The sequence below is a fragment of the Rattus norvegicus genome, chromosome 16, assembly GCF_036323735.1.
Source record: "Rattus norvegicus strain BN/NHsdMcwi chromosome 16, GRCr8, whole genome shotgun sequence".
NCBI lineage: Eukaryota > Metazoa > Chordata > Mammalia > Rodentia > Muridae > Rattus > Rattus norvegicus.
The window spans coordinates 71,943,918-71,962,358 of NC_086034.1; the positions used below are offsets into that span (position 1 = coordinate 71,943,918).

Below are 18,441 nucleotides of genomic sequence, written 5' to 3' on the forward strand. Positions count from 1 at the left end.
GGCTAATGTCCCAGTGTGGGTTAGTGACATAAACACACACACACACACACACACACACACACACAGACACATAGACACACACACAGACACAGACACACACCACACACACACACACACACAAACACACACATAGACACACACAGACACACACACAAACACACACACAGACACACACAGACACAGACACACACAGACATACACAGACACACATACACACACAGACACACACACAGACATACACATACACATACACACACAGACACACACATACACAGACACACACACAGACACACACACAGACATACACATACACATACACACACAGACACACATATACACACACACAAACACACACATAGACACACACAGACACACTCATACACAGAAAGACACACACAGACACAGATACACACACATACATACATACATACACACACACACACCCCTCTGTGGGTTCCAAGTCCCAGCAGCCTTTGCTCCAGCATGCAGTCCCGAAATGCTCACCCGCATGTCCCCTCCCGAATCCACTCTCCCCTCTCTCATGATGGCACCAATTTTTCATCAGCCACAGGAAGTCCGCAGGAGCAATCATCCCAGGAACTCTGGGATGACTTTCTTTGAAAGACATTGGTGTGTGCCACAGCACAGGGCCAGTAGCTTTGGTGTGGTGGACGCATTCTGTCCTGATCTACACTGGGTCAATGGTTACAGTAGGGGAATTTTCTAAAGCTCTCCTCAAAGGCAGTCTGCCTGGCAGGTCAGACCACTTTCACTACAGGCAACTGGTTTTAGGAGGCCAAACAGGAGACAGGAAAAGAGAGGGTACTGTGTTAGCTGGAGCCTTGAGCTCCATCTCTGCTGTGTATCTCTGCTTAGTCATGTCGGCTGGCCAGGGGAAGAGTGGGGGGAGGGGGAGGAGGAAGGCGGGGAAGAAGAAGACTAAGAAGGAGGAAAAAAAACCCACCCGCCCGTCTGGCATTAGTTCAGAAAGCTCTCCAACTCACACATCTGGTTCTTATATTTCAAAGTTAATTAGTCATATTGAGGCTGTCTGAAGATAAATTTATCATCCAGAAAAAACACAAACAGTTTGAAAAATGAAAGGAAGTGAGGTGACACGGCTTGACGTTTAAATAAATCATTTTAACATGATTAAAAAACTTGTCCTGTCTGACACCCAGCACTTGGGTACTTTGTAAAGAATTTTTTTTCTTTTTCTTTCCTTCTTTCTTTCTTTCTTTCTTTTTTTTTTTTTTAAACAAAGACAGGTCCCTGCTTCTTGGTCTACAAAAGCCCTTACCATTCAATTACTCAGTACATTCTTTGGCCAATTGCTTTTCTGAGTGACTAGCAGGGCACACAGCCCACAGCTGGTCCCACTCTCTGGGCTGGTAGCAGCAGGTTTGGGGTAGGCAGTGATTACCCCAGGGGGAAAACTTGGAACAAACATTAAGAGTTTTGGGCAACCAGAGGCTTCTCCTGAGTGAGGGGAACAAGCTCCTAATGTTGCTTTCTGGGCCTTGGCTGATTGAGCAGGAAATCCATCCACAACCCAAGGAAGAAAGATCTTCCTGAAATGCCTGGACCAGATGTGTCCTGTTTCTGACACCTCCTCCCTGGACACCTATGACAGCTTGGGTTCTCGGGTTGATTGAATTAGGATGGAGGCGTTCTATGGCCAAACTATAGTGGGCAGCAGCCAGATGGGGTGGTAAAAATGTAAGGCACCGTGGGCTCTCCTGCGTTGCTTGTTCTGGGAACAGATGGGGAAACCACTCTATATGTTCAGAAACACACCACGGTCCAATCGACGTGCTCGCACATTCCCTCCCTGCATGGGGCCATGTCAACGCACCTCGTGTTCTTTGCGAAGGCTGCTGGCTCGGGTCCTGTGGTGTGACTGACAGTTCTCCCCTGTCAGCTGAGTAGTGAGTGTGCGCAGATCCCTGGGTGGTTGACGTGCCGGTGCTGGTGGTACGTGCAGGTGTTCTTGATGTCGCAGAAGAGGGTGGGGCAGGCTAGGGTTTTCCCTGATTCCGAGGGAAACTGGTCCTTGGGGAACATTCCTAGGTGCCTTCTGGCTTCTCCTCAGATTGTGTTCTCCGGGCAGGAGAGGTGTGATAGAATACAACACGAACGTTTTCTCCTATTAGCAATTTGGTCTCTTCAGTTTTGTTAATGGGATAACAAGAGGTGCTGGGTATGGTGCAAAAGCCTCATCTTGTTGGTAATTTTCACTGTAACATGTTAGCAATCTGTCACTATTTGTTTCAAGCAATACTGGCACAAGCCTGCATACAACAGGGGCTTTCATTTTTTTTTTCCTTTTTTTCTGCACACTGCCAGACTGTTCTTTCTGTCTCTGGCTAGGTAGCTTCCCCTATTTCAAGCTGTCTCTGTCCATCTGGTTCTGCAGACTTCCATGTCTGCCCGTGTCTTTCCCTCTCGCCTCCCTGACAACCACTACTAAGCTTGCATCGGAGGGAAACACCATCTTTGGTGACCCGCAGTCATGGAATTCCGGAGCTGGAAGCCCCAGCTGTCATTACCACCGTCTGTCAGAGGGAGGACAGAGGTCTGAAGGAAGGAACAGGATCTTTCCCTAGGTGTCAAAGTTTAGGTACAAGGTCAAGCTTTGTGATTTCATATTCATCTACGTGCACTTGTATGAAAATAAGGCAGGTGGGGTCAGAAACTAATGTTTCCCACTGGGGACCATATCCTGGTGAAGTTAATGTCACCAAAAGTCTCTTTTACCAAGCTTTCCCAGGGAGGACCTTTTAGCCAAATGGTTTTCTGGAGAGATACCACAGTTTTAGAGGCCTGGCTCTGGAATCTTGAGTGACTCCTGCTTGGCGTCAACCATGACCACCTGTTGTCCTACACGACAGTGCTGGTCAGACATCACTACTGTGGTCCTACTTGCTTGTAGGTCCTGCACCCCTCTGCACCCCCAGGAGCGTTCTACCACGTTCATTGCTGGGGTGGCGAAGATGCCTTCTTGCTGGAAGCACTCCTCCCCCATAGCTGGAATCTTAGTGCATGGATGCAGAAGCCAGGAGACTACCCAGTCACACTAAGAATACTCATTCTGAGTGAGAGGTTTGAATGGTTTCAGGACTTTCCTCGAAGGGAGCCTTTGGCCTCGGTTTCCCTAACTCTGAAATGGGGATTTTTCTTTTTAAATAGTCTGCTCATGGACTTTGAGTAGGGAGGAGACAAATGCATGTACAATATGCTGAATGCCCAAATGCACCGAGGAAGTAAGTGTGCCATGAACCAAAAGCACAGCTTCTTACCCATGCCGTGTAGTTAACACAAATCCATTCTACAACTGTCGTCAGAACAGTGCAGGAGGAAAAGATGTCTGTGCAGTCATAAAGTCACGGAGGGATCACAGGGGTTTGTTTTCGCCGAGGGTCAAGAGCGGTTTCTAGGTCAGAGATATTTGGAGCATGAGTTGGATTCAGATTTCTGCAGCAGGAAGAAGAAAGTGGACATGGTGGTTTGAAGGCTATCCCAGGACGGTGCATGGTCCTTGTGTCCAAACTGTCCTGTGCAAGCAATCGAAGCCTCCTTGATTGCTTCTGCTGAAGCTACCTGCTGTCTCTGAAATATTAGACTAGTCTCATCACATCTCACAAGATAACAAGCATGGTTCACAGAGGTGGGCGAGCCTGGAACACAATCCTGGGAGGGGCTGGGTGCGTCGTCAGGGCTGCTTCTCCACCCCGCCTCCTTCCAAATCCATCATGACTGCTGGGGTGTGAGTACTGAGCCGGTGCAGCTCTCTTCTTTGTCCTGAAGGTACTCTAGTTCTGCCTGCCTGCCTGCTTGCCTCTGAGTTTCCAGACTGTGGTGTGTGTGTGTGTGTGTGTGTGTGTGTGTGTGTGTGTGTACATACGTGTGTGTAGTCACATGTGCATTGTGTGTATGTAACCCTACCATATCCTTCCATGCTCCAATCTCTGCCTTGTAAATTGGAGGGTTGAGTGAGGTTTGATGCCAGGTCATTGAGCCTCTGTGGGCTTCACTTTCCATCCGCTGTCCTTCCTGTGACCAGCTCATGCTCAACCTGCACCTGGTACCCCTGAACAGGAGTGGCCGGAGCACAAAGACTAAGGCGTTTCCCTCTCATGAGAGAAACTACCTCTTTTTCAAACTGTTAGCCCTCATTAGGGAGCTAACTGCCTTGCTGTTTATTTCTCCTTCTGGAGATTGAGGAAGGTGAGGGCACGGCCCTTCCTTCCTTGGGCCCTTATGTCATGCACAGCATGTGTGCTGTACCCACCTGTTGGCTGAATGTGAAAGTCTGTGTGGAACGGCCATTGATGACTTCCTCTACCTGCCTCTCTGGGTTTCTGTAAAGGTCACTAATGGTAGCTGTGGAAGTAATTTGAAAATGTGCAAAGAAATATGCCAAGTGTAAGCTATTAACATTCCTCCCCCAGGGGAGGCAGAAGATATTATTTTTTTCCCTCTCAGTAGCCTTGAGGTGGAGCCTGACAGAAACTGGGGTGTCTCCCTCCCACCTACATAGGGACCCTGGCATCTCAGGGTAAACCCACCCACTCCCACCTCAACGCCCTGGCATTCCCCTACATTGGGGAAATGGAGCCTTCACAGGACCAAGAGCTTCTCCTTCTACTGATGCCAGGCAATGCTGTCCTCTGCTACATGCAGCTGGAGCCATGGGTCTCATGATATGTACTCTTTGGTTGGTGATTTAGTCCCTGGGAACTCTGGTGGGGTTTGGTTGGTTGATTTTCTTCCTATGCGGTTGCAAATCCCTTCAGCTCCTTCAGTCTTTCCTCTAAGTCCTCCACTGGGGGTCCCCATGCTCAGTCCAATGGTTAGCTGCAAGCATCCTCATCTGTATCAGTAGGGCTCTGAAGGAGCCTCTCAGGTTCTCTTTTAGAGAGTTCTTTTGTGTCTGTTGTTGCTACATGCTGGGCTGGGAGACATGGGGCAGAAAGGTATTCCTGGGTCTCACTGTTCCTGGACAAGTCACACTTGAGGGGCAGGCAGAGGCAAGACTGGTTTTCAAAGGAGTGTATTTTAATTTAGGCACTCCTCGGACAGACGGCCTGGTGAGTTCAGGTGCTGAGGAGGTTAGTGGGAAGGAGTGATTTGCCCTGAAAAGCGGAGGCTGACAGAACTATTTGGAAGAGTAGGTTTACCCTTCTAGGAATGGAGTGAGGCTTCCTAGAGCAGCGATCTTCTCTGCTTTATTGTACATCAGCACACGCATCATTTCCCACAGGCAATGTTTTAGGCAGTTTTTCTTGATCACCTCTAAAACAAAAAATTAAAAAAAATGTTTAAAACTTGAAGAACCATACTTTATTTCATATACACAATAGCACTAAAATAGCATATAATAGAACGATTTAATGTAGACATAAACAAGGGGACATTTCAAGTTGTAAAACCGGCCTCCCGAAACACACAAAACAAAACCTGCTTTTCCTAAGTGGGTCAGTGTGACACACAGATGTGCACTGATTTCTTCTAAGTTCTATGCACTGATGGCCAATGGATGACAAAGAAGCCAGCTTTGACCAGCACCATCAAAGGAAGAAAGGGTGTTGGGTTCTTACAAGGAAGTGAAAATAGTTCTTTCTGCATCAATACTCAAAAAGTTGGATCCACATATCTATAATGAAATAGAGAAAAAAAAATCTATGACAGAACAAAAGCTTTATTTCGTGTTTAGTGGCTCACGTGCCCTTTTGCCTGAATCCTATCCTTCCTTGTCAACATTGCTCTTTCTTGGTTTCCTCCCTGAATGTTAGATACACCTACCTTACACATGTATATGTCATATACATACATCCATACATATATACATTACTACATACATGCATACATACACACCTATATACATGCATACATATATAACACCTACATACATATATGCATACCTACATGCATACATATATACATACATGCATACATATATATCTACATACATGCATACATACACACATGCATGCATACATATATAACACCTATATACATATATATTCATACCTACGTACCTACCTATATACATACATATATATACATCTATTATCATGTTATATATATATACATATATATACATACATGTTATACATTTTATAGACTAGGGTATATGTGAGAATATGTAGTCACCTTGCTTAATATTGTATTTTTCAGGTTCATCCATTTTCTTGCAAATTTCATGATTTCATTTTTTTTATAGCTGAGTAATGTTCCATTGTATGTGTGCGTGTGTGTGTGTTTGTGTGTGTGTGTGTGTGTGTGTGTGTGTGTGTGTGTGTGTATTTTTCTTGGAGATGGGGTTTCTCTGTATAACCCTAGCTATCCTGAGACTTGTTCTATAGACCAGGCTGGTCTCGAACTCAGAGACTCACCTGCCTCTGCCTCCTGAGTGCTGGGATTAAAGGCGTGTGCCATCGTGCCTGACTTATGGAATATTTATTTAACTATTCACTGATAGCAAATAGAGCCACTATAAACATGGATGTACATGAATCACTACTCTAGGGCATGGGGCCCTCAGTGTGTGCGTCCTGAGATGGATGGTGGGTCCCATGGTAGTCTTACTTGTGTGGTTTTGAGGGACCTCTGTATTGATTTCCATAATAGCTTTATTTATTTGCACCCCCACTGGCAGTGAATGGGGGCTCCTTTTCCTCCACATCCTCCCCAATTTTGCTATTATCATTCTTGCTGTCCGCTCTTCTGACTGGGGTGAGGGGTTATCTCAAAGTAGCTTTAATTTGCATGTTCCTCTCAGCTGGGAGGTGATTAGTTACTGGCCGTTTGTGCTTCTTCTTCTGAAAGCGGCCTGTTCATCTCATCAGCCCACTTGTTGACTGGCACTTTTACCTCCTCGGCATTTAATTTTCACGGTTCCTTGTGAATTCAGGATACAACCTCCCAGTCTGTAGCTGGTAAGGGTTTTCTCCCGTTCTGTACGCTGTCTGTGTGCCCCGATGATAGCTTCTTTTGCTGTGCAACTGACTTTTAATTTTATGTCATTTCATCCATCGATTCTTGGGGCCGGCCCCCATGCTGTTGGAGTTCTGTTCGGAAAGTTTTTGCTTACACTGAAATATTAATACCACAAGTAGATAGTGAAGCTACTCATGATATTGTCTTTATGACTTCAGATAAGGCTACAAGTCATAGAAACACGTAATTTTAACCCCTTAGAGTCAACTGGGGTTCCTTGCTGGGGTCCTGTTACCTCTGTGTGAATACATACTGAAACTTCATGCTTTTCTGCTGTCCCAACCAATTCTACTGGCCTTGTTTCCTTCCCTTCTTTTTTTTTTTTTTTCCTTTTCTTTTTTTTCGGAGCTGGGGACCACCGAACCCAGGGCCTTGCGCTTACTAGGCAAGCGCTCTACCACTGAGCTAAATCCCCAACCCGTTTCCTTCCCTTCTAATGGAGATTGGCAAACATTAGCCAGGCAGACACAGGCCAGAATTCAGGGTTCTAGGAGGGCTCTCCAGGGTTCAGATGATGGTTAGGAGATCTTGCTTCCTCCCTCTCCTTCTCCTCCTCCCCTTCCTCCTCCTCCCCCTCCTCTACCTCCTCCTCCCCCTCCTCCTCCTCCCCCTCCCCCTCCTCCTCCTCCCCCTCCTCCTCCTCCCCCTCCTCCTCCTTTTTCTCCTTCTTCTTCTTCATCATCCTTTATTCTCCCACATGATCCATGTTACTGACCAAACATTCCTATTTTCATAAAACTGTGTGGCTTCTGTGGTGGCTTTAATAGGAATGACTGCTGTAGGCTCAAATCTGTGAATGCTTGGTCCCTAGTTGGTGGAAGGACCTACTTGGGAAGGATTAGGAAGTATGACCTTGTTGGAGAAGGTGCGTCACTGGGGGTAGGCTTTGAGATTTCCAAATCTCCCACCGTCCACCTTCTACCTTTGTGATTATTATGTAAAACTCTCAGCCTCAGCTCCAGTACCACACCTAGCGGCCTGCCACTCTGCTCCCTGCCGTGATGGTTAGTAGATTCACTCTCTGAAACTGGAAGCAAGCCCCCACCCCCACCCCCACCCCACTTAAATGCATTCTTTTATAACGTGTCTTTATCATGGAGTCTCTTCACAGCAATAGAAAAGTAAACCAGACAGCCCCCCTCCTCCACATGTCATATAGGGGCAGGACTGACTCCATCATGTTCCCTTGACTCTGGCCTCCCTCTTCCTATCTCAGCAGTTCCTGGAGCCCGTGCTATGTAGCTGGATGTCACTTGCCTCTGGACTGATGCCACCCAAAGCTGCCTGCTTCCTGTGTGTGGCTTCCATCAGTTTCCTGACTACAGGGATTGTTTTCATCTCTTATTCGCCTAAGCGAGTGTTCAATGAGTAATAGCAGGTTGGTTGACATTTCCCCTCCTGTGCTTGGGCTATGACTAGGGACCCTGTGAACTATTCCTTTAGTAAAATTTCCCATTGAGGACAAGGTACCGAGAGAAGCCTTTAGGATGTTAGTTCATGGATGGGGAGATGGCTCAGTGGGCTAAGGCATTTGGTTCTCGGTGATGAAAGCTTGAGTTTCACATAAAGGTGGAAGGAGAGAGCTGACTCATGAAGTTGTTTGCTGACCTCCCACTATTAAATAACAGTTAAAAAGTTAGCTGAATATATCCAGTGGCAGTGGCTTTTGTGTCTGTTAGTAAAGAAGTTCACCAGATTCTATTTGGGAATATATGAATATGCATATACACATTCATACACACACATACATACATACATACATATATACACACATACATACATACACACATACATTCATCCATACATACATCCATATATACAGAAATTCATTCATTTATACATACATACCTACATACATACACACATTCATCCATCCATACATACACACATACATACACACATCCATCCATACACACATACATACATACATACATACATACATACATACATACATACATAAATTCATTCATACATACATACATATGCAATAATTTGTGAAAAAGGAGACTGTGGATTTGAAAGAGAGTAGGGAGGGATATATGGGAGGGATCATATGGCATATATGGAGAGAGGAGAGGGAGAAATGTAATTATATTAACTTCAAAATAATGCAATTCTCATGGCCGAAGAGATAGCCCAGCAGTTAAGAGCACATACTTGGGGCTGGGGATTTAGCTCAGTGGTAGAGCCTTTACCTAGGAAGCGCAAGGCCCTGGGTTCGGTCCCCAGCTCCGAAAAAAAAAAAAGAGCACATACTTGCCTTGTAGAAGACCTGGGTTCGATTTTCCAGTACCCACATTCATAGCTGTCTGAAACTCTGATTCCAGGAGACTCTATGCCTAACTCCTGTGGGCTCCTGCACACACATGATGCACTTTCATATGATCAGGCACACACACACACACACACACACACACACACATTTAAATAAGTAAATAGTTCATAGGATGTTGAGCTCTTGGAGGGCTATTTGGCCCCATTGGCTCTGCTGTCACCATCACACGTCTTTCTCCATAGCAGAACTAGACACGTTCGCCATGTTAGAATCTCCGAGGCTGTACAGTGGAAAAGCAGTGGCTGTTGGGGACTGTCCTGAGACTACCTCGATACCACTTTCCTCTGGAGCTCTTCCCCGGTGTGGTCTTTAATTAGGCTGGGATAGCAGGACATTCAGGCATTCTTCTTCATAAGTTCCCAGAGAAATTATATCCCTGTCATATTTGAACACTCTGAAATGGGAAGGAATTACTTTATTGGGCTTCCCCCCCACCACACACACACACACACACACACACACACACACACACACACACACACACACACACACACCCCTGCGAAATGTTTGAAGCCAGCAGAATGTTTTCAAGCAATTTTGTGCCACTAGATTTGGTGAAACTTACTTCAAGTGTCTTTCCAGAACCTTTCATAGGAAAGTAATTGTGTAATTAGCTATAAATTAGTAAAATTATGCTAATTACTTCCAGGTGTGACATATTTTGTGCTTAAAAACAAGTAAGAGAAATAAAGGGGCTGTCGCTGTGCTTCCCAAGCGGAGGCTTCCCAGGCAATTTGACAGGCTGATGTGCACGTTTACTTAATATTTTTTTTAATTATATAATTTCTGAGTAAGTACAAACAGACCCAGGAACAAAAGTACGACAGACAAAACCCAGGGCTGCTCCTTTTCTATATGTGCTTAATTAAAAGGAACACGAGCAGGGGTTCTTCCAGAACCTTCTTTTCAAACCTTTAATGGGCCCCGGGATAACACAAGTGGGGTGTCAGAGAGGCCTTTGGTTTTTCTGGCATTTAGGTCAGAAGTGGTCCAGCTGTCTCTGGGTGTGTCTGCCTTGTCACATTCCTTTTCGCCTCCTTTCTGGTTACTGAGACACTGTACCCTGATCAAGGAATGGCAGCCACTGCACGTCAGACTCTTGGCATTGTCTACAGTGTCTCATTTGCATGCAGTACAATACCACAATGGTCTATCTTAGCCCAAGCCTGTGACGCATGTACATACAGGGAAGGTATTATGGCCTTCTTAGAATACAGTCATACGTTGCTTAACGATGGGAGTGCTTCCTGAGAAATGGCTCCATTAGGCAATTTCATTGTTTTTGTGCAAACATTCTAGAATGTACCTACACAGGTCAAGCTGACTGAAGTGACTAGGACGTGTGATTTTATGGAACTGCTGTCGTATGTGGAGCAGAGAATGAGAATTGAACGTATTCCCCACCTCCTTCCTCCCCTCCCTTCTTCCTTCTACCCTCTGTATTTCTCCAGCTACTTCCTAAACACAATCCGGCGTGATCAGCACTACCTGCACCTAGTAGAAATAATGATCAAACAGAGACAAGACATAAAGCAACCATTTAACTAACCAGTCAATTCTGTGGGTCAAATATGCTGGATCCTGTGATTAGATACTGAGCATAGAAAGACCAAGGTCATAGACAGAGGAGAGCCATAATGAATGCTGGGATAGACTATTGTCAATGTTCTAATAGTAATGACCCTAGGTCTCGGATTTTCTAAGGCTAGTTCCATTTGTGAACACGTTATCTCATCGTCTTTCTCTAAGTATACTTAGGCCCACAAAGTACTGTGTCTGAACCAGGCTTTGGAAAACTTGGCCCTAGAGGCTGTTATGGAGGGAGACATAGACACCTGAGCAAGATGAGCAAGGTCCACCCAGAGGAGGGCATTTTGAGCAGAATCCTCAGAGGTGGTGGAGTATTCTAGGGATGTGAAGAGAGAGGGAAGGCAGCAGAACAAATGTCTGAGAAGATCATGGAGGTCCTTATGTTATTGGCAGTAATGTGGTGGTGGTGGTGGTGGTGATGGTGGTGGTGGTGGTGGTGATGGTGGTGGTGGTGGTGGTGATGATGATGGTGGTGGTAGTGGTGGTGGGGTAGCAGGGACAAAACCACAAAGACGTTTGTCACAGTGGTGGGTTTGGGGAACTGCAAATAGCTCAGTGTTGCTGAAGTAATAAGACTGAGGGGTACAGTTGTTGTGGGCACAAAAGCCTGTGGGCTGTGCTGTGGGAGGCGGCTGGGCTTTCAAAGGGAAAGACTATAGAATGTTTAAGTGTGTATGTGTGTGTGTGAAACACTATAAAGTATTTGCGTGTGTGTGTGTGTGTGTGTGTGTGTGTGTGAAAGAGAGAGAAAGAGAGAGAGAGAGAGAGAGAGAGAGAAGAGATAGAAACAGAGAGATAGAAACAAAGAGATGGATACAGAGACAAAGAAAGGTAATGAGTGAGACAGAAAGATGGGAAAACAGGGAATAAGGGAGAGCTATATAGAAGAGGCAGGGGAGGTAAAGGACTAAAAGAGAGCATGGTGAGGCAAGGAAAGAGATAGATACCTAAGGGAAATAGAAAAGGAGAAAGGCAGAACCAGAGAGACAGAGACAGAGAGAGAGTACACCATGCACCAGGGTCTCCTTAGTTACTGCCTGTCTACAGCACTTGCCTTTCTACAATTAGCACTGGTCCACATTTTCAAGAACATCTGGGCTTAGGGAAAGTGGATTTCTCATCTGCAGGAGGACAGGGGACCCTGTTGCTCCTCGGAGGAATCTCTTCACAGAGAGGCTTTCTAACCTCCCTGTCTCCTTGCAGTGCCCCCCAACCCCCACTTGTCATCTGGTCAGTGAGAATTACCCAGATTCTATGTCCCTATATGTTTACATTTATTAATCTTATTTTTCTTCCTTGAAAACCATTAGGATATATTATTTGTAGAAATAGTGGATTTCATCATGACATTTTCACACATGTATTCAATGTACTGTGATCATAATCATCTCCTGCTTCCCTACTCTAAACAGGGCAGCTACATTCATGTCTTTCAAAAGAATCTAGGTTTCAAATATGAGAGAACACATACAATATTCATTTTTCTGAGTCTAGCTTATGCTGTTTAACATGATGATCCCGATGATCCTCATTTCAATTGTGCTCCCACAAATGGCATAATTTCTTTTCTTGTCTTTTCTTTCTTTCTTTCTTTCCTTCTTTCTTTCTTTCTTTCTTTCTTTCTTTCTTTCTTTCTTTCTTTCTTCCTCCTCCTCCTCCCCCTCTTCCTCTTCCTCCTCCTCCTCCTCCTCCTCCTCCTCCTCCTCCTCCTCCTCCTTCTTCTTCTTTTGTAGGTCAAATGATTGTGTATGGGAAACCGACTTGGGGCAGCCTTGGCAAATGAGAGAGGAAGTTTAAAAGGAAAAAGCGTGAAGCTTGGCCACGCCCAGTGCCATGGTCAGCATCCTTCACGCCATTGGCATTTCTACCTTCTGATCTTGAGATCTTTTTTTTTTTTTTTAAAGAAATCCCACTGGATGCTGAGGTGGTGGTACCGACCTGTCATCTCAGCATGGAGGAGACAGAGGTGGGGGAATTGGTAGGTTTAAGGCCAGTTTAGGCCATACAGACGATGTCTCGCACAAACAATGGTAGCAACAGAAAGATGGAACCAGAGCATGTTTTAAAAACACCATGTGACGGGCACTGTGTTTATTAAGCCACCTAATCCTGGGAGTGGTGCCCCAATCCCTGTATTACATAGGCACACAGAGAAGTAAAACAGCCAGGACACTCTCTCTCTTAATTTTTTTTTTAAAAAAGATTTATTTATTTATGTATGAGTACACCTCCATGCCAGAAGAGGGCATCAGATCCCAGTATAGATGGTTGTGAACCACTGTGTGGTTGCTGGGAATTGAACTGGGGACCTCTGGAAGAGCAGATAGTTCTCTTAACCACTGAGTTACCTCTCCAACCCCCCTCCACCCCCCAGGCTCTCTTTGTACTGGGCTTAAGTAAGGTGCTGAACTCAGAACCAGATGCTCAACTCCATGAACATCCACTGCGTCTCTTTCTCCAAGCCAGTCTCTCCCAGGACTCCGGAGGATTTAATGAGACAACCTTCGTGATAAATCCCTTTTAAACTGTCATCTAGGACAGAGGGAGTCCCAGAAGGAGTCGGGGTACACATGGTTCCTTTGGCCAGGGCAGGGTTCTTGGTAGGAACATAGGAGGCAGAAGGCACCATGTCTGAACTGGAGGAAGAGCCCAACAGAGATGGAGCTCTGTTGCTGGCTCTTTCCTTGTGGATGTGTGTGGTTCTTGGGCCTGATCGAAGGCTCCAAATGCAGATAGGGCGCTGTGCAGCCTTTTAGCAGGCAGATGCTTCCTACGGTCTGGGCGATTCTCTTAAAAGCTCACCAGTGACTTTTCCTGGCTTGCTGCTCACAGGTAGGGCCGAGCATGAGACAAATCTGCTTTCTTGTTGCCCATGAGGTCAGCTTAGCCATCTTGTTGACCTTGCTGTGGGGTTCTGCTCACATTCCTCACTGCTCCCCCAAAATGATACTGATGTTTGCCTCCAAGGACACTGTCATCAGAGAGGAGGGGGCCTCAGTTAAGAAAATGCCTCCCTAAGATCACCTGTAGAAAAGCCTACGGGACATTTCTTTATTAGTGATTGATGTAGGAGGACTTAGCCCATTGTGCATTATGGTTCTGGGTTCTATAGGAAAGCAGGCTGAGCAAGCCAGGAAGCAGCACCCCTCCATGGCTTCTGCACCAACTCTTGACTCTTAGACACTATTTGTAAGAAGAAAGGAATGGGTAAGGCTGTGTTCACCTTGTCCCTACATTCCTTTTGTGGGCAGATTGTTTGGTTTTTTAATCTCAAAGATTCTGTGTATAGAGAGGCACCCTGAGTGACTAGGAAGTTCTCATGGCCCACAGTTGAAGTTCAGTGATAGATAGTTCAAGCCCTGTTAACAGGACCAGGGTCTGGAAGCTCCATGCAGGGAGATCGACAACTAGACAAGGAGCTCTGGTCTTAGCCAGATTTTAAAAACTCTTTATATGCAGACTTGCATCTCTGCCACCAGATAACTTCTGTTGAAAATAAATTGTTAGTGGCTCTTCTCAGATTTTGGCTAAGACTATACATGTGAACATTTGAACATCTTGCCCCCTCCTAATAGTTATTAAAGAGATCAAGATGGTGGCCAACACTGTGGGGTATGAACTTCAGCAGACTTCTGACTACACAGTTGAATGCTTACAACAATAGCTTCTTCTCTGTTCTGCATGTGTTGTCCACTAGTACTGCCAGGCTGCTGTAGAAGTGGATGCTGCTGGTGTTATTAAATTATTCTTTTTTAAGGATTAACTAACACATAAACAAAAGTATTTTAATAAGATAACAGGATTGCTAGCACACATGTAGTATATGGTAGTATATGTGTGTTGTAGTCGTCTGATTGAAAAAATCAAACCAAATGCACTCATTATTTCTTTATGCCAAAACCTGTAAAACATTTTCTGCTAGCTGTTTGAAATGTGCAGTGCACCGTCATCTGCAGTAGCCTGCTTGGAAGCCTGGCATGGTCGTCCACACTTGGGAGATGAAGGCTGGAAGATCAGGTCAAGGCCAGCCTTGGCTACATGAGCTCTTGTTTCTAAAAACAAAGCGCGCCTTCACACACACACACACACACACACACACACACACACACACACACACACACACACAGCCAAAAGAAAACAAAGCCAACCAAACAAAAAAACCAGAAAAGTGACTTGCTGTGCAATAGCACCCCGGGGCAGCTAACTCCTTTGTAACTTCCCATTGATCGAACATTCCCCATTTAGTCTCCAAAGCCAACTTCTGTGAGGCAAATCCTTTAGACTGCACACGTGAGACCATTCAGCGCTCTGCTTGTTTTATTTAACATAATGATCTCCACTTCCAGCTAAGTCATCGAGTGACAGAATATTTTTATAGTCTAGTAATATCCTATTGTATACACACAGCACATTTTCTTTATCTATTCGTCTCTTGATGAACATGCTGGAGGTTCCTAGTTCTTGATTATTGTGGACGGCACTGCAGTAAACCTAGAGGTACAGGTGTTTCTTTGACGCACCGATTTCCTTTCCATTGGATGTATACTCCGCAGGGCAACTGCCACGTCCTATGGTAGTTCTGTTCTTAATTCTTAGTGGACCCTCCATATAGTTTTCTACAGAGTTATGCTGGTTTACATTCATACAATACAATGCACAATAATGGTCCTTCTCCCTCTCTCTGCAAGGACAAGGTTTGTAGTTCAGTTTAGGCTGGCCTGGATCTCACAATGTAACGGAGGTTGGCCTTGAACTTGCAATGACCCTTTTGCCTCAGATTACAGTTGTAAGCCATCATACCTGGTATCTTCTTTTGATCATACATGTTGTCCAAGTCAAGTAATAACATTAAGTAGCTACCACGTGTACAACAATTGTTCCCAGGACTGGGGTGGGGTGGGGTGGTTTATGAAGTTTGTAGAAGATACGGTTTCTCTCTTGAGAAATATTTAAAGTATTATAAAAATGACAACTTATCTGCATGCAGTGAACGTGTATCCCACCTCTATACATTGGTATCTTCTCTCCCAACAAAGAAGGGTCATAGGGTTCCTTTCCTTGCTTTTCTTTTCTCAGAGAAAACCCAGTCACGAGGACAGGTAACAATGCATAGAGGAGAACACACAGTACTCATTCTGCTTGTTCTCCATGCCTCACACCCTGAATAAACGCTCAACAAGTATTACAGGTTGCTTGAAGCACCAGCTGAGAAGCCAGGGAGATTTGGGGACTTTTAAGGGAGGATTGAAGTCAGCTGTGATGTTTTGTATATGCTTGACCCAGGGAGTGGCACTATTTGGAGGTGTAGCCTTGCTAGAGTAGGTGTGTCACTGTGGGCGTGGGCTTTAAGACCCTTCTCCTAGCTGCCTAGGTTGGTATTCTTCTAGCAGTCTTCAGATGAAGATGTAGAACTCTCAGCTCCTCCTGCACCATGCCTGTATGGATGCTGTCATGCTCCCTCCTGCCTTGATGATAATGGACTGAACCTCTGAACCTGTAAGCCAGCCCCGATTAAATGTTGTCCTTTATAGGACTTGCCTTGGTCATGGTGTCTGTTCACAGCAGTAAAACCCTAACTAAGACAGCAGCCTTAGCCTTAGAGGCACAGTTGGCACCAGTCAGCCAACTCCTGAACCCCTCTGGCCCAACATGTCTTATCATTCTGCATTTCATCTTTGATTTGGCCTTGCTCCTCAGCTCCAGACATGTCTGGTGTTGTACTCAAAGCCCATTCATTCCTTTTGGTGATACCAGTGTGAACAGTGATGGCGAATCTGGCAAAGAACCGTGAACTTGATTTTGCATGCCCTGGAGCCAGACAATAGGGACCCTTTGACACACAATATTCCCTACACACCTACACACACACACACACACACACACACACACACACACACACACACACACACACATCGGGAGAACATTGGGCTCTCGGTGTCAGAAAATTTCAAGAGTCTCCTGCATCAGTTGAAAGACTTGGGAGAAATGACTTAGCACCCAGTGGAGCCTCATTTCCTTCATTTGAGAAGAGAGAATCACAATGGAGAAAAATTCCTCTGTAAGATCCAGGTGTGAGGCATTTTCTTCATTAGTGATCAATGTGGGAGGGCCCAGCCCATTGTGGGTGGTGCGTCCCTGGGCTGGTAGTTCTAGGTTCCATAAGAAAGCAGGCTGACCAAGAACTGAGGAGCAAGTCAGTTAGCAGCACCCCTCCACGGCCCCTGGCATTAGCTCTGTCTTCCAGCTTGCTGCCCTGTTTGAGTTACTGTCTGACTTTCTTCAGTGGTGAACGGTGCTACGGAATTGTAAGAGGAATGAACCCTCTCCTCCTCAAGTTGCTCTGGTCATGGTGTTTTATCGCAGTGATAGAGACCCTAGCAGTGACACTGAGGCTCTCGGACCCAGGATAACTTAGCTAGTAAGCAGCAGAGTTAAAAGTCAGAGTTGGTTTTCTTTGCTAAAACGTCTGTGTTCTTATTACGAGCACCATGCTTTATGTAATTACAGCAGCCTATTAAGCTAATGATTATTTCCCCCAGCCCAGGAGTATTCTTGAGGGAGTGAATTTCTGAAGAGTAGGGAGGGTTGGATGTGGGGAGATGGTGGTAGGGAAGTGGGAGAGGAGAAGGGAAAGAGGGCTTGAGGGAAGGGCTAAGTTTAGGATCCCAGGAGGCTCATCAAGAAGCATGCTGCTGTTTCTATGGCCTGGCTCTCTAGGCAGCCATCAGCCTTCCCATCAGTGATTTTCATCAGCAGACCAATGAACCAATATTTACTTGGGGATTTAGAAATGGACACAGAAGGCTTATTGTTAGAGGCCACTTGACAAGACCGCCATTTTCTCTGGCCATAGAACCCTAGTTCTCCAGCCCCAGGAGGCCAGTAGTGTTCTTTGGAGAGTTTAGGAGAACTTAGAAGTTTCTAGCACTTTACAAGGTTAACACAGGTGAGGGTAGAGGTGGGGTTGAGGGGTGGGAGACCAGGTTAGGCTTGAGTGGGGGGACTGTCCTCATTGAGGGTCAGCTCCACATGGCTTCAGTTTCCTTTCCCTTTTTCCATCCTCAAGATGATTTCAAGAAGAGTCCCCACCCTCCTCTGATGCGCCCTCCCAGAGGTGGGTGCTGGGACAACACACACTTTACTAAGGAGGCAATCTAGGCTCTAGGAGAAGCTGCAACGTGTACCGGGTACAGGAAGCAGGTTTGGATTGAAGTGCCACTGTCCACTGTGACTTTCCTACTTTCAGGGGCCTCAGCTCTGGTAACAAAGGCCTGATAGGCATGAAGCCTGAGTCCTCACGAAAATCTGGTGATCCTTCATGGATAAGTGACTATATCTTGAAGGTTTTGAACTAATCTGTCCATTAATTTGCAGATAAGTTAATAATTCAACAAGATTATTAGAAAGTGGTAGAAACCCTAGGAGGTGTGGGCCCTAGAGAAAGAAAGTGGATTATAGTGAGTATGGCCATGGGACCCATGGGACTCCTAGCCCCTTTTGTTCTCTCTTCTTCA

The 18,441-nt window shown here is 45.6% G+C and overlaps 1 protein-coding gene across 10 annotated transcripts in view; it reads left to right on the plus strand.

Annotated features, from left to right (window-relative positions):
• The window catches only part of LOC120097505 (uncharacterized), a 98,254-nt gene that overhangs the window by 9,808 nt on the left and 70,005 nt on the right, over nt 1–18,441 (plus strand). For 5 of the 10 annotated variants that reach the window (XM_063275887.1, XM_063275894.1, XM_063275885.1 and 2 more), the window contains exon 2: nt 8,219–8,380. The exons of 3 other annotated variants lie outside the window; for them this stretch is intronic. The gene's annotated coding sequence lies outside the window, so the exon portion shown is untranslated. Of the gene's footprint in view, nt 1–8,218; nt 8,381–12,831; nt 12,906–18,441 lie in introns of all 10 variants that reach the window. 2 more of the 10 variants (XM_063275890.1, XM_063275886.1) reach the window with 2 other exon arrangements.